Here is a 12,361-nt window from a genome sequence, read left to right as displayed (position 1 = left end):
GATTACAGATACTAGGAACACTTACAACCCTTTGCAAGACCTTGGCTTTGTAAGATCGACAAGCTTACAACTCGTCTCCTTTCTCACAATCTTCTTTAACGTGATTCTCCTTTACCAAACCCTTCCGATAGACTTCTCAATAAAGCTCAATGAAACTAACAATAATCCTCTAAAAGGAATAATCAGGCTCACACAAATTTTCTTTCTAAGTACAGTCTCTCACGAAACCTATGGTAGAATTTCGTACATCTCTCTCTATAAAGATGTATATATTTTCCCGACAAAACCTTATACAATAGAACTGAATTAAGCCAACACAAGAACTACCAAAAACTTATGCCATAATCCTCAAAAGGTTATTATGGTAGGGGACTTCCTCCTTCAAAATCTGTGCATGTTGACCGCGACCACCGGCCATGAAAACTCATTAAAAGTCACCTCATGAAAACGCTATAATACCGACTTAGGCGGCACAATTAGGCGTTAATTGGTACCAATTGATGTAGCTAGCGCACTTAAAATCTGATAGCAACTGACTTAATTTGTTCTAAATTTATAAAGTGGATTCAAGAAACTTGAAATGCTTACAACTAGCTCGCAGACGTTATTTGTTTGCATAATTTATGGTCTTTTTTATATTTATTATTCTAAATTTTTAAGTCCCATGACAGCCAGATCTGAATGAACCGACTTTGCTGTACTTAATATATGTGGATTCCTTAAACTTGAAATGCGTATAACTGGCTTGCAGACATTATTTGGGTTGCTAACTAATCTTAAAATTTTAGAAACAAAGAATGGCAATGCGACATAAGTGACTCAATCTCACACAAAAGCATAATATTGGTGGCCTACTATATGGAGAGGAACTTCTTGTAATGTTCTTCGATCTAGTATTAAATTACAACTGGGTATACGTACAATATGTCAGTTGGTCAGGTTACAAAAACTGAGTCGACCTTAGCGGACATCATTCTCTAGTACGTATAGTAGTGGACAAGATAACGATCAAGAAGTATTCACTCCCTTGAAATCATTTACGTATCATTAGATGAGCCTGTCCAATTAAGATGAGGATTTTATAGAGAAAAGAACATAAAATATTATGCATTCATTTAAGGGAAAGGACAATATAGATAACTAGGACAGGAGATCTAGAGAACAAATAATTAACACAATCTAAAGAATTATATTTGCATGGCAGTCAATTACAAAGGCAGACCAAGAGCCCTAGAAGTGGGCTCCTTGTTGAAAAACTTGTCTATGTCTATCCATTGTTTCTTTATTCATACTCATTATTTGAAGACAATTTTTCAGTTTTAATTATTTAGTCGGTTAAAAAGAATTATTTTGAAAAGAAAGTAGATTTTTTATAAATTTATCTAGTGGGTATTTGAGGAATATTCCAATTCTATAAATTTCTTTCTAAGATCATCACATTAAGTTATTCACTACTAATAATGTAATGCCCTGAATTAATAAATGCATTATCAAAGCATTTATCACGCGATGCTACTACTAAATGTTTGCTTTCTTCCTTCCATCCTTCTCTCATCCTCCTTATTTTTAAAAGAGAAATGCTAGGTGTTTTTCTCGTCTTATGTGGATATTGTTTTCTAAAAAAAAAAAGAAAAAAAAAAAAAACTAGCCCCACTGGTCTCTTATCTGATTTTTAGAAAATAATATCCACTTAAGATTAAGAGAAGATGAGGAGAACACCTAACATTCTCCTTTTCAAAATCACTATTAGATGTGAGCCCATGTGCGATCATGGGCTAATTAATATTTGGGAGTATTACTGTGGCTGAACTTCATTGACCAAAAGATCGCTCAAGAAATCAAAATCCACAAACTATTTGGCGTCAATTCTTGAGGAGCAAGGCTGAGCTACGCAAATATCTCTCGATAAAAGGAGGGAAAGGCAAGCAAAAACCCGCCCTTGAAGGTCTCCTTGTTGAGGCAGATCTTGTGGAATCTGGCTGCCACAAGGGGTTCATCATCCATAACGGGAGGCCTTAGGACGACGGTGTCCGAAATAATGAAAAGCGGGCAGAACTTCTTGAACTCTCATTTATGCACCTTGGAACTCCTATGACCAAAACTAATATTCTAAAAGATGAAATGTTCCATATTTTTTATGATAAATACTACCATTTCTCTTAGTATTTTTCAGGTGTTCTCATAATTCCACGTGTATATTAATTATCTTCTGGTCCTTTATATTTATTTTAGAAAACAATATACACATACAATCAGGATAATACAAAAAGCTGAGGAACCCTACCAGTTCTCTTTTTTGGTATTCAAAAATATCTTTTACCATTCAAATAGTTTAGAATAACTGGGGATTCGTAATCAATAAAAACTGCGGATTCCTAATCAATTCAGATTACCTAATAATCTCCAAACCATATGATTAAGAGTACTGGATCCACATCAAAATCTCATTGGGCCAACCAAATTTGCCCAACCCATCTTCAAGGGCTGCCACATCAGCAAGGTAGTTTCAAAATTGCTCCCTTTAAACAACATTAATACATTACATATCTGGAATTTTCTTTTTCTTTTTGTTTTGTTTAATTTAGGAAAGATAAAAATGCGTTAATGTTAAAAAAAATAAAAAAATAAAAAAATAAAAAATAAAAAGAAAGAAAGAAAAAAGGAAATGATTATGAAGCGGTTCCACTGTCTTCCACCGTTGCAGCCTACTCTAAAAGTGAAGTGTTCTCCAAACTTGAGTCAAAAGTAACAGTTAGCGTGTGTGGTCTACATTTACTTCTCCACTTCATACATATCAGCAGCAGCAACAACTACAGGAAAGTTGGTTTCCGAATCAATACCAGAACTCTCTTTCTCTCTCTCTCTCTGAAAAGCAATGGAATGTTGTTCTATCCAAACCTCATCGCTTGTGTCTTCCTCTGTTCTCAACCTTCAGGTAAACTTCACACCCAAATAAATATATATATATATATATATATATATGCTTTTGTTACGTTTAAGAGTCTCTTACTTCTCATAAATGGTGCAAAACTCAAACATGCAGTCTTTATGGTAAACTACTGGGTTAGAGGAAAAGTTTATGAGAACGTAAGAAAAAATAGCTTGTGTGTGAAAAAACAAAGTTAAGGAGTGTTTTTAGTATGTTAACGTGAATATAAAGTAATTAATCATGCGATGTTGAAAATAAGGAAGGATGATGGATACTGAACTGAAATGGTTATGTTTTATCATTTGAGATTGTTTCAGAAAGATTAGGGTAGCGAAACAATCTTAAGTATCAATATTGTCTTTTTCTTTAATTTTTTAAAGTGTTTATGGTCTTCCAGTGAGTAATTTTTTCACCGTTATGTCGACCGGACACAAATCATGTTTACTGCAATGTTCAACTGATTTCCTTGAGCACGGAGCCTGACATTATTACTAATTTAATCTTCACATTTCAAGATGGGTATGGAGGATGTTACGGATGTATGTTATCTGTGCAACTTATAGAAGGAGAGATTGAAATAATCTTGCCTTGCTGATTTTAATTGATACGATGGGTTTATATACATGAGATAGCATTTACATAATAGGAAGAAAATACAAATCAAATAAATGATTTTCATTTTAGAAGTAGCCGTTGCTTCATTTATTCTTGATTGATTTGGGTTTTCTTGTTGATTGAAGCCGTTGCTTGATTTGTGGTTCCCTTGATTTGGGTTTTAGCCATTGCTTTAGTTTCCTTAGAGAGAGTGGTTTCTTGTTGACCACATGTAGGTTCAATACGCCCCCGCAAGCGAGGCATGGTACACACGATGTGGAGCTTGGACCGCATGGTGAAAAAGTGAGATGAGGCAGTTGGTTTGGTGAAGATGTCAGCTAGATTATCTTTGCTAGAGATGAATCGGACGTTAAGAGTCTTGGAGGCGACTTTGTCACAAACAAAGTGAAAGTCGATTTTAATGTGCTTGGTGCGGGCATGAAAGGCAGGGTTGGCGGTAAGGTATGTGGCGCCAATGTTATCACACCAAAGAGTGGGAGGTGTGGGAAGAAAAATGCCAAGTTCGCGGAGCATGGATTGGAGCCATATGAGCTCGGCAGCGGTGGTTGCAAGAGTATGATATTAGGATTTGGTGCTGGATCGAGCAACAGTCCGTTGTTTGCGTGAGGACCATGAGATGAGATTAGGGCCAAGAAAAACACAAAATCCGCCGGTGGATTTCCTGTCATTGGGGCAGCCAGCCCAGTCAGCATCAGAATAAGCTTGGAGGGTGCGGGAAGTTGACTTGCGAAGAAGGAGACCAAAGGTGAGTGTAGATTTGAGGTAGCGCAAGATCCGTTTAACAGCTTGAAGATGAAGAGAGGTAGGCCGGTGCATAAACTGGGAGACTTTGTTGACAGCAAAGGAGATGCCAGGTCGAGTGAGGGAGAGGTACTGTAAGGTACCGACGAGACTGCGGTAGGTGGAGGGGTCGGGGAGGGGATTCCCAGTGAAGAGTGAAGGAGCATGTGCGGTGGACATTGGGGTCTTGATAGGCTTGGCTTCGGACTTTTTAAGGAGGTCAAGGATGTAGCGTTGTTGAGATAAAAGGAGACCATCGGGAGTAGTTATAGCTTCCATACCAAGAAAGAAATGGAGAGGCCCTAAGTTTTTGATGGCGAATTCAGCACATAGAGAGTTTAGAAGGTTAGTTGTGCCATGAGGTCGGGAGCTAGTGATGAGAATGTCGTCAACATAAATGAGGACATAGGTAGTGCATTGAGGTGTGTGGAGGATGAACAAGGAGGAGTCAGATCGGGATCCGACAAAACCAAGTTCCAAGAGGCGATCACTAAGGTGGGAGAACTAGGCACGAGGGACTTGTTTGAGGCCATAGAGGGCCTTGTGTAATTTGCAGACATGCTGAGGAAACTGAGGATGGATGAAGCCAGGGGGCTAGGCCATGTAGACATCTTCGGAAAGCCAACCATGGAGGAAGGCGTTTTGTACATCAATTTGTTGAATGAGCTAGCCAACCTGAGGAGATGGCGAGGGACAGAACAAGTCGAATGGTTGTAGGTCTGATCACAGGGCTATAAGTATCTCCAAAGTCAATGCCAGGTTGTTGGTGGAATCCTTTAGCAACTAGGCGAGCTTTGTGACGATTGATGGATCCGTCAGCTTTCCGTTTGAGACGAAAAACCCATTTGCAGCCAACTATATTCATTGTAGAGGTGGGAGGAATGAGAGTCCATGTGTCATTGCGGAGGAGGGCATCAAGCTTGATGTTCATAGCATCACGCCAGGCGGGGTGCTTGGCCGCTTGGGAGTAGCAGGTGGGTTCGATCTCGTCGAGGTTGGCAGTGGCAAGGAGCGCTTTCGGAAGCGGGTAACGAATTAGACCGTCTGGAAGAGACTTGGGCTTGAAAATGTTGTTCTTGGACCGAGTTTGCATTGCATGTCCTGGTTGAGGCATGGGAGATGCGGAGGTTGGAGAGGTGACAGGATCCTGCAAAGAGTCAGAAGAAGAACTAGTGTTAGTAAGGGCAGGTGTGTGAGATGTAAGAGGGGATGGCGGGTCAGGGGATGGAATGGTAGTTGTTCTTGGTGCATCGCAGGGTGAAGGATTGGGGTAGGAGGGTTTGGAAAGGGGGGAAAAATAGTGGTGTGGGAAGTGGGGGATGGAAATTGGGGAAGTTTAGGAGGGGAGGTGAATGGGTAAAGTGATTCATCGAAGTTGACGTGTCGGGAGATGTAGATCCGACCGGTTGATGGATGAAGGCATTTGTAGCCACGGTGAGAGGGACTATACCCAATGAAGATGCATGTGTCGGAGCGGAAATCGAGCTTGTGTTTGTTGTAAGGGCGAAGATATGGCCAACAAGCACATCCGAAGACGCGTAAAAAACTGTAATTTGGTCGGAGAGAGAAAAGTTTTTGAAAGGGTGATTCATTATTGAGGATGGGTGTGGGTAAGCGGTTTATGAGATAGCAAGCGGTTTGAAAAGCCTCAGCCCAATATTTGAGAGGGGCGGAGCAATGGGCCAAAAGGGTGAGGCCCATTTCGACAATATGGCGGTGTTTGCGTTCCACAGACCCATTTTGTTGATGGGTGTGTGGGCACGTGAGTCGATGATGGATTCCATGGGATGCGAAGTGGTGACGTAATTTTTGATATTCACCACCTCCATCTGTTTGGATGGATTTGATTTTACGATCAAATTGGCGTTCAACATAGGCCTGAAACTTAGGAAAAATAGAGAAAACATCAGATTTGCATGCAATGGGATAAAACCACGTGAATTTACTAAAATGGTCGACAAAAATAACATAACAGCGTGCACCATTATTGGATAAAATAGGGGAAGGTCCCCAAACATCAGAAAAGACAAGTTCAAGTGGGACACTTGATTTATTTTCAGAAATATTAAAAGGAAGCTGATGACTTTTGCCTCGCTGACAGGCCGGGCAAATAGGAGGCTTTTTATTTTTGGTAGTTGGAAGTTGAAATCTAGTGACGACATGACGAACAATGCGATCAGTAGGGTGGCCGAGGCGAGCATGCCAATCCACGAAGCTAGCACGTTCACTGGAGAAAATACTAGGGGGTGCAACTGTAGGTGAAAACCAATGGTAGAGGCCGTGTCTACTCGAGCCGTGGTGCAAAATTTTCCCGGACGTACGATCCTCGACAAAAAAACAAGAAGGGTGAAATTCCATATAAACATTATTATCAAAAGTGAATTTTTGGACTGAAAGTAAATTTTTGGTTATTTTAGGAACATGTAAGACATGACGTAAAAGAAAATTAGGAGAAAGTTTAGAGTTGCCGGTATGTTGGATGGCAAGGTGGGTACCATTGCCCACTTGGATTTCATCGGGTCCATCATACGCTTCCGAGTGAAGATTCAAATTGTTGAGGTCGGAAGTGACATGGTGAGTGGCACCGGTGTCCGGATACCAATTGAGATCCCGGGTTTGGGCCTGATCAGCAGTGTAGGCAGTGAGATTGGGCCCTGTAGTTTGAAAGGCTTGGTCAAATATGTGATAACAGGCCATGGCAGTGTGGCCCAATTTGCCACATACTTGGCAGGTGGGCCGAGGGCCTAGGCCTAAAAGAGAGGGGGACCCATGTGAAGATGAGGAATTGTGAGAGGGAGGCGTGATATTTCCATGCCCCCTTGTTCTGTATTGCCCAAAGGAGTTTGGGGCAGAACGGTGCTGCCCATGTGAGAAGTGTGTTCTCATGGAACTGAGATGCCGTCCTCTGCCACGATGAGGACTCCGGCCGCGTGAAGTAAGGTTGGCGGCGACAAGGAAAGTGTCGTTCCAGTGGTGTTGTTCGAGTCTGGTTTCGTGAGCTAGCAGATGGCCGAGCAGATCGTCCATGGTGAGCGGTTCAACCCGGGTAGTCACGGACGTGACGAGGGGGTCATATTCGGGACCCAGTTCGGCAAGAAGCGACGTGGTGAATTCATAGTCGCTGAGTGGGTGACCGGCGGCAGCAAGGGTGGCTGCGGTTTGCTTGAACCTTTGAAAATATGCTGTGATAAAGGAATTGCCCTTCTTTGCAGTTGCAATTTCATACTGAAGGGTCATGGTACGGGCTCGGGAAGCTGAAGAGAAGGTGGTGCTAGAGCAGTCCAGAGGTCTCGGGCAGTGCAGCATCCAAGGACTTGGGGCAGCAATTCTTCAGAGATGGTGGACATAAGCATGCTCAAAATAAGCTGGTCCTGGCGGAACCATCGAAGTGTCTCTGGGTCATTGGAGATGTGGAGAGAGCCATCAATGGCGGTGGAGGTGTGAGGATGGGGAGGCTTGTTGGTTCCATCCACAAACCCATAGAGATTGTGACCTTGAAGAAAAGTTTGAAGTTGATGGTGCCAGACCAGGTAATTGTTTTGGGTGAGTTTAGAAATAGATTGGGTAAAATTTGAGAGAGATGCGGGTGATGGGTTTGAGTTGTTTGGGTTGTTTTCATTTTGGGTAGGGGGAATAGGATTGGTGACGTTCTGGGTAGAGGGGTTTGGGTTGTTTTCATTGTGGGTAGGTGGAATGGGGTGGGTGACATTCTCGGCAGAGGCATGTGGGCTGGTTTCAGAGGAGGTGGATGAGGCCATTTGGTATGCAGTTTAAGCGTTTGATGAAACACTTCAGAGAGAGGAAGAAAAAAAAAAAGGGAGACAACGTGGATTGCTCGTTAGTGCTCTGATACCATATAGAAGGAGAGATTGAAATAATTTTGCCTTGCTGATTTTCATTGATATGATGGGTTTATATACATGAGATTGCATTTACATAATAGGAAGAAAATACAAATCAAATAAATGACTTCCATTTTAGAAGTAGTCGTTGCTACATTTATTCTTGATTGATTTGGGTTTCCTTGTTGATGGTAGCCGTTGCTTGATTTGTGGTTGCCTTGATTTGGGTTTTAGCCGTTGCTTTAGTTTCCTTAGAGAGAGTGGTTTCTTGTTGACCATATGTAGGTTCAATATGTCCTATAGCTTCGTAATCAAAAATTTTGAAAACGCATACTTCTAGCTATTTAAAGTGAGAAGGTTGGTCTTAACAATACATACATACAACCTTTGTCAATTTTTACAATTTTTATTAGGATCTTGCCTTTTCTTTTATGAACAAGTAAGGCTAATTTGTAAATATAAATATAACATAAACATTCATTTTCAGAATGTGATCATTAGTTAGTTTAAGGCATTCCAAATTACAAATTTTGAATGAGCGGATATACAGGATAACATAATAGCAGAGGGTGGACAATATGAAGAACATCCTCACGATCAAATTGCAATTATTGTTGGAGTCTACAATGATGGTCATGAAATTTATTGTCCTCATGGAGATTACCATAAATCTTGCTATGGATCATTGCGCTCTGATCAATTATGGTTGCATTCCTATGTTCTTCCAGAAGATTTTAAGCTAAAGAGAGTAGATAATCTTCAAGTTTGCTTAAGTATTTTCCAGTATCATACAGGTTTGAATTTTATATCTGTGAAACATTCAAAGTCAGTGTTCTTTAAAAGTTGCGGATTCCATTTGGTAGGAAAGCATGAAGAAAAAGCGATAGATTTAATTCAACCTTCAAAGAGATGCCGTGATGATGATGATGAATGATGATGGCAACTTGGAATCCAATTGTTACCCACAACAAAAGCAACATTCTTCAACACCTGGCACTTAGAATTCGTATGAAGAGAATAATGTAATTTAAGTGTGGATTTACTTATCTCTTTTTCAAATCCGATTTTGTTACCCCTTTGAAATTACTATTGCTTTATTTTTTAGGGTCTTGTTCGTGCTTTTATATATAGTGTTTTTGCTTTATGATTTAGGTGGCATAAATTCATCAGCAATGAAAACTAATAAATTCTTGACCTGCTTGGCATATTGAAGGAGTTCCTTTTGCTTTGGCCTTTGTGTGTTTTGCGGGACTTGGACAATCTCGCAAACAACTCACATGCTGCAACTTCTACTTCAGATGTCACGTTAATGATTTTACTCTCCATAGCCTCTCTTTATAATTCTTTTTTTATTTCTGTTTTTGTTTTTTGTGCAAGTATTATGCTCTTTTGTCTCCAAGTGGTAGCTCAATCGGCTGTGGACTATGCCTCATAAATCGGTGGTCGCTAGTTCGAGTCCCCTCACCCTCTTCCCTTGTGTGGACATGTCCAAAAAATAAAATAAATAAAAGTATTATGCTCTTTCGTCACTTCTTAATCGTGGCCATGCTCTTTTATAAGATTGGAGTTAACCCGATATGCAATTTTGCTAATTGTTGAGAAAAGAAATTATTTTCTATGTTCAAGGTCTAGTTAGATTTTCTTCACAAATTTGTTTTTTTCTGTCTTTCTTTCTATTTTTGTTTTTTTTTTAAAAAAAAAAAAAAGCAACAACTACAAAGAGAAAAAAAAAAAAAAAAAAAAAATTAGCTTGATATAGTGACACAGTATAATAAATGGAATGGAGAAAGGATCATATTATCTATATCTCAATTAACCAATGAATCATTGAGTTCCATGACCATTTATATTTATTATAGAAAAGCACAATCATCATTCTTAGTAGGACACAAGTAGGCCTCCTAAAATTACACTAATTACTAAGCCAAGAAAGACTCGATTTTTTCATTCATCAATTGAAGGAATGTAGGCGAAATGAGAATTTTAGGCCATTACCTTCTTCTTTTTTCGTTTATCATGGTTTTTCTATCATCTTCTCAAATGAGCATTTATACGCTGAAATGAATTTTTCTACTCTATATGAGACCTTATTGTTGTGTTCATCTCCACATAAATAATCAATGTACCTATCCCTACGACTTAAGAATTTTGCAAGGACATGTCTAAGGTTGTGGAAGTGGGTGCTATTGTCAATCAATTTTGTAAAATCTCTAAGTGCATTAATAAAAGATTAACCAAATCAAATTCCTTCAAACTAACCAACATTTTTCTGTTTCTTTGGTGGCAGAGTTTTGATTATTGCTGCTGGGGACCTTTCCTTGGTTTTGGATCTCAGTTGATATTTTTTCCAGCCCCAGTATTATTTTCAAGTGATTGCGCAATATGTGAAAATTAAATAGAAAGTAATCCTCTTGAGAGTGGATTTGTGGTTTGGTACTATGATCGTGGTAATCGGATCACCATGTCGGCAAGAGGCAGCACGATCTAATTCTTCGAACGGTGCATGGTAGCTCCAATGACGGCATTTTTGCCCACTCTGGACAGTCGTCTTCCAAGGTTTCAAACAAGGATTGAACAAGGATTTGTTGAGAATTTGATTTTTTAATAACAATGTGACAATAAATTAAGCACTCAATATATTTTTCAATTATAACAAATCAAACAAAGTAAGCATTTGATATAAACAAAAATCATAATGAGTCAAAATAAACTTGTCATATGAAATTATTCTCAAATTAAAAAGCATCCCCAAAATTCAGTCATTAATCAATGAAGAACAATTGATAAAAAAATACTAGGCTTCATCCCTAGCCTTAGCTAGTGGCTTAGCTACTCATAATATTAAAATACTTAACAATGTATAAATAGAAAGACATAGAAAAGAAATAACTTGAATATTAAGAATAAATCCCTAAATACTCAACAATAGTCGCATGAAGCCCTCTGCTTTGTTATTTTCTTTACTTTTATGCGGTGTGGCCTCTTCTCTCAGCCAAGACCGGCATTGCGGCTCTTCTCCTTTTCAAAATAATAAGAATCATTTTATAGGGGATTTGTAGTCGGTCTTGACCTTTAGTGTCGCATGTGGTGTCCAATTTCTTTTGTTTTCTTATTTTATTGCGGGCCCCACGTTAGCTTTTGTCCTTTTAAGTCTTCTTTCTTTGTCTTTGTTTTGCTAGTTCCCACCTACGCATGGCTTTGCAAATTCATGAGAAAAGTCTCCTTCGGCTTTCTTTTCTTTTCTTTTCTTTTATTCCTTTTTTTTTTTTCCTAAAAAAGGCAATAACTTGCATTATAAATTCATTTTAAGCTTGCATTTAATAGTTAAATATTATTCCACAATTAAATATAAAATGCAAGAATTAATATAAAATAAGGTAGGATAAAACTTATTTTAATAGACACTTTAATTTAAGCTATTATCCTCCCCCCAGCCTATTGGTAGTCTCTAGCAATTCAAAACAAAGCATAAGAACAAGGACTCAAGGAAAGAAAAAGTCAAAATACTAACAACTACCAAAGAAATTTCTCGTGCCTTCAAAACTCAATGTGAAAGAAAATTTTAGTCAATGCAAACACTCTCTCAGTGTCCAGATAAACATGAAATAGAATTTCTATTGGAAAGTATGTTTTGATTCAAGCCTTACCGGTGTTAACACTCAACAATGAAAATCACTCAGAAATAGGTGTAACACTCTCAAGAATATGTGAGTGGAATAATGTAAGCAAAGGCAAATATCTCACATATAAATCATATGAAAAATGCTTAATCAAGAAAGAACAAGTAGTCTCATGAAAGGATGCTGAAAATAATTTACACCACACTCATTGATTAGTCATGAACATTGGGTTAAAGAAAGGGGAAATAAATAACAAAAAGGTGATGGTAAAAGTGAGAAGTATTTCAAGATAAATGGGACTTCGGCTTCTTTTGTATGTTCAATTAATTTCTCTCTCCAATTTTCTTTCAATAAAGCACTTATATTTCTTTTCCATAGTACACCTTCCACCCTTGAACATCAATTTTTTTTTTCGTCTTTTTTCTCTTTCAATCTTTTCTTTTGATCTTGTTTTTTTTTTTTTCAATTTTTTTTTTCTTCATCTTCTTTTGAATCACTAATCCACCACACCAAATAATTTGATAAAATTCATTCTTGAAACACTTGAGAAAGGGTTTAAGAAAGAAAGGCTAATT

This window comes from Corylus avellana, chromosome ca8, assembly GCF_901000735.1.
Source record: "Corylus avellana chromosome ca8, CavTom2PMs-1.0".
NCBI classification, from domain to species: domain Eukaryota; kingdom Viridiplantae; phylum Streptophyta; class Magnoliopsida; order Fagales; family Betulaceae; genus Corylus; species Corylus avellana.
This window is presented reverse-complemented; position numbering follows the sequence as displayed.